General features: G+C 37.2%; 1 long non-coding RNA gene across 1 annotated transcript; it reads left to right on the top strand.

Moving 5' to 3' along the window:
- Positions 1-311: 311 nt before the first annotated feature.
- On the top strand, positions 312-4,482 carry LOC137414373 (uncharacterized). The gene is made up of 3 exons (XR_013621595.1): positions 312-603; positions 916-954; positions 4,226-4,482. It is a non-coding gene; the product is annotated as an uncharacterized LOC137414373 (long non-coding RNA).
- Positions 4,483-4,703: the final 221 nt, after the last annotated feature.

A 4,703-nucleotide genomic window follows, 5' to 3' on the forward strand; every position in this document is an offset into this window, starting at 1 on the left:
CCGAGTTTGGGTGTTGTGAAGACGTTATTCGGCTAAGAACATATTTATATATCTCAGAGGATGAGTTGTTCATTTATGAAGTAAATTTACAATAAAATGTTCAAATAAAGGTTACATTTAGTGATCCGATCTGCCAGGAACTTAATTTTCACTAATTGAGATTTTGGTGATGATTTTTCGATCCAAAACCCCACTCCCTGAACCAGACTTATCAGCACTTGTACCCTTTTGGGTCGGACCTGCATTCTCAACCTGACAAATGCATCACAGAAGGGATTATAAATTTACCTTTCCTGGTGTTGTTGATACATCCTGTCAGTGCTCACGTGTGGATGATTCCAATAAGCATATCACTCGTCCAATCCGACCCAGAACACCACTAATCTCATACCAAACGAATATCGACAAAATGCTCCTCTGAGTGCCCCCTCACCCTCAACACTGATCACGATTTCAGTGAAATATCTTTGATTAATTCTCAATTCTTCTTCTCTTGTGTCCATCACACAGGAAACTGTTCCATCTGTTCCTCGGAAGATTATAGGGGTTTTCAAGTATTTGTACAATGGAATTCATAACATCGTTCCGACCTCCTTTCTGAAGGTATGGTCACACACATCATTCCAGAAACACACACACTTTAATCCCAGAGGATATAAATACCACCATGACATACATGCAGAGCCAACTGAACATGTCCACACTTCATAACAGGCCAGGACAACCACATACGCAGTGACATCGCCACTCGCAAAACCACATCTGTAACCACACACACCATGCAGAATATATCCCTGACTGTTGAGAGATAACTGATCATCTGTGGCCACTTTGTTGAAATATTTCATTAATTCTCAATTATTGTTTTCTTCTGTCCATCACACATTTTTTCATGTCCCTTTTCATGTCTCTCAGAAGTCCGAAGTTAACATCCTTCCGACCTCCTTTCTGAAGGTATGATCGCAAACACATCACTCAAACACATGCTTTAATCCCAGAGGGGTCCTGACTTAACACACTCAAACATGGCGTCCTAGCTCAAGAGGGTTGAACGCACGGTTAGTTTCCTGCAGTAGAACCACCAAGCAACTCATGGGCCGAAATTACACGTGTGGGTTTTGCGAGATTGTGTGATGTCTAGAACAGGTTTACTTATTTCAGTGGATGAGTTGTTCATTTATGAAGTAAATTAAAATTAAAATGTTCCTCCAGAGGTTAAATTTAGCGATCTGATCTGCCCGAAATTTATGGAGATCTTGGTGATGATTATTAGATCCAAGACCAGACTCGTCACCGGGGTGGTCCCTCATCATCACTTGTACCATTTAGAGTCAAACCTGCATTCTCAACCTCTTATAACGAAACATAAGTAAAGCAGCAGAGGTTGTGAGTGCAGAGGACAATGTAAAAGACACAGGTGATGTGATGAAGATGGCTAATGGACATCAAAAGGCAAATTCGGAAAAGTATCACCGCTCAAAAAGAGCTTGAGCGAATGTAGAAAAATAAATGTTTTCCCGGTGTTACCAGTGTTGCTTCGTTTGGGTTGAAGTCGCGTGAACGGAAATGGACAGTTTGTGTCGAAATCACTTTGACGAGTATGGGTTAGTTTGGGTTGAAATGACGATTACGAGTATTGGTTAGTTTGGGTTAAAATCACTTTGACAGGTGTTATTAATTATAATAACTAGAACTGCCACTTTGTAACTGTTGGCAGTGATGGTCCGGTGCAAAGACGTCCCACTTTGATCAGACACGTGACCAATGAAATCCTCTTTAAAAAAAAAAACTCGATTCAGAATTTGATTTTAAAAATGAAATTTAAAGGAATTCAAACAATACTCAGATTCAAAATAATTTTTAATAATGGCTGCCAGAAATGCAACCGCCGATGTTTAAATTACCAAACTGTATTCCAAAATACTCGTTAATAATGTGTGTGAAGTTTCACATCGTTCTTTTAAGCCGTACTGGAGTGTGAAAATAATTCTTCTTCTTCATCATAAAGGTTTCTTCTTCTTCACATATATATAATATTCTGGCTGCCAGACCATGTGATCTATCACATTTAAATTTTGTAAAGTTTGACTTCAACAGCATAAGCCGTTTCATGGAAAGTTATTTATTTATTTTACTTTGATCCAATATGGCTGCCCAACCACATGGCCTTTGAGATAAAAAAAAATGTCCGCCGCCTAGCATTGGGAAGGAGTTCATGTGTGTGATGTTTTGTGTTGATCGGATAAGGTTCGTTTTTTTTATCCAATATGGCTGACAAACAATGTGACCTATGACTTGATCGTTTTCAACATATATTTCCCAAGGCTGTTAGATCATATGTGTGGCGTTTCACATCGATCTAGTGAGCCGTTTTGGGGAAAGTTTGTATTTTCAAGCCAATATGGCTGCCGAATCATGCGACCAATGAAATCATCAATACGAGAACGGCACTCAGTGGAGAGCATACCTCCGCCTGGTTGGCCATATCAATCAATGGTGAAGAATCCCTTAAAAAATTCTGCAAGCTGGATCGGATCTGGATCTTCACCAAAATTGAATCGATTCTTCTTTGTCTCACACAAACAACCTGTTCAACAAGTTTCGTCCAAATCCATCCATAAACTTTTGAGATATCCTGCTATGCATCGTTTTTGGCCCTATCTCCCAATGGTGAAGAATCACTTGAAAAAAATAAATAATTATCATATCCGAATCCATATTCAGATCTTCACCAAAATCCAATTGAATCGATCTTGTCAGACACCCAACCAATCCACAAAGTTTCGTCCAAATCCGTCCATAACTTTTTGAGATATCCAACTAAGGAATTGTTTAGGGCCCTATCTCCCAAAGGTGAAGAATCGCTTTAAAATTCTAATAGCCGGATCCAAATCCGGATCTTCACCAAAATCTAATCATTTCGTCCTTGTCACATACGCTACATCTCTGACATATTTCGTCCGAATCCGTCCACAACCTTTCGAGATATTTTGTTCACAGACAAAAGGACAGACAAACAGACAGGGGTGAAAACATAACCTCCATCCACCTTTGGTGGCGGGGGTAATAATTCTCCCATACAATTTTTGCCTAGATTACGCTCAATACATTTCAAACTGATTGGATTAAGCATTGTACTTATGACCGGATTAAGTGTTGTATATGAAGGCACCGATGTCATGATCAACATATTTTACTCCTCATGGGGAGTTCTTGACGATGTGTCAATTTTCAATTTTTTTCATGGAGCGTTTTCAGAGATACAGAGGTGCAAAGTTATTATTATTATTTTTTTTCCAAAATGGCACCCGCACCTCGTGACCTATTATATCATTCTTATCATTTAAAAAAAATCTACTGCATGAGGTGCTCCTTTGGTGAAAATTCCGTGGCAATCGCTCAAGCGGGTTGCAGAGAAAATGAATTTAAAAGAAAATAAACGTGAAAAAACGGGAGAATAAAAAATATTAATAAACTTGACAAAAACAATTAGGTTCCAGTGTTCTGTCATTGTGTTAATTGAAACTGTCATTCTGGTGTTTCACAGGCAGGTTGTTTCATCAATGTATGTGTCGTCCTTCGGATGTCGGTAAACCTGGTCATCCTGTTTGTTGGCATTAGTTAATGGACATTAAATATCCCATGGTGTCATTCGCGAAGAGTTGGCAACCTATCACTGGCACCATGAACAAATTACAAATTTCTTATACAACTATTGCTGGGAAGGTAATGGCAAACCACCCAGTATAACCTTTACAAAAAAACTGCTTACATTTATATATATATTTATATATATATATCTATATATATATATATATATATATATATATATATATATATATATATATATATATATATATATATATATATATATATATATATATATATATATATATATATATATATATATATATATATATATATATATAGATATATAGATATATAGATATATATATAGATATTTTATATAGATATATATAGATATATATAGATATTTTATATAGATATATATAGATATATATAGATATAGATATACAGATATACAGATATATAGATATATAGATATGTGTAAATGTGTGTAAATGTGCATGTATTTGTATCATGTATAAGGGTAAGTGGGATCCATAGCTATAATGTATGAAGGATTTAATAATGCTTTGTCTAAATGCGTTGTGGGACTAAAACATTTTTCCTAAACTCAGTTTTCTGACTTTTTTTTTTATAGATCGAACCTGACACCTGCCCATGGGAGCCCTCCATATGGAGCTCCCCAAAGTGCGCTCCAACACATTGGTTGACCCCAGCAACTGAGATCCCTGGAAATGAAACCGCATGTCTGGATGATATGGATGTTCACCGTAAGTTGATTTTGATGCTGAATGTAAAATATGTTGAGAGAACAAGAAAATAGTAGTGATTCGTAAGTTGGGTGGACTGTTTCATTGCATTACCTTTTGTAATAATTTCTTCATTGCAGATATAACAACAGGTTGAGAATTACTTGTACTAGGGCATGCCCGTACTATATCTATATCTAAAATTATATCCCCCCCCGCCCCCTCTATTTACATGAAATGGTTTGGTCCAAAGCGAACGGCTTGCGAGTGGTGACAATCCCCCCCCTCTATTTACATGCAATGGTTTGGTCCAAAGCGAACGGCTTCCGGAGTTTGGTAAAGAAATCGCCATCGCGTGCACAAACG

Source organism: Myxine glutinosa, unplaced genomic scaffold (genome assembly GCF_964187855.1).
Source record: "Myxine glutinosa unplaced genomic scaffold, kmMyxGlut1.1 SCAFFOLD_845, whole genome shotgun sequence".
NCBI classification, from domain to species: Eukaryota; Metazoa; Chordata; class Myxini; order Myxiniformes; family Myxinidae; genus Myxine; species Myxine glutinosa.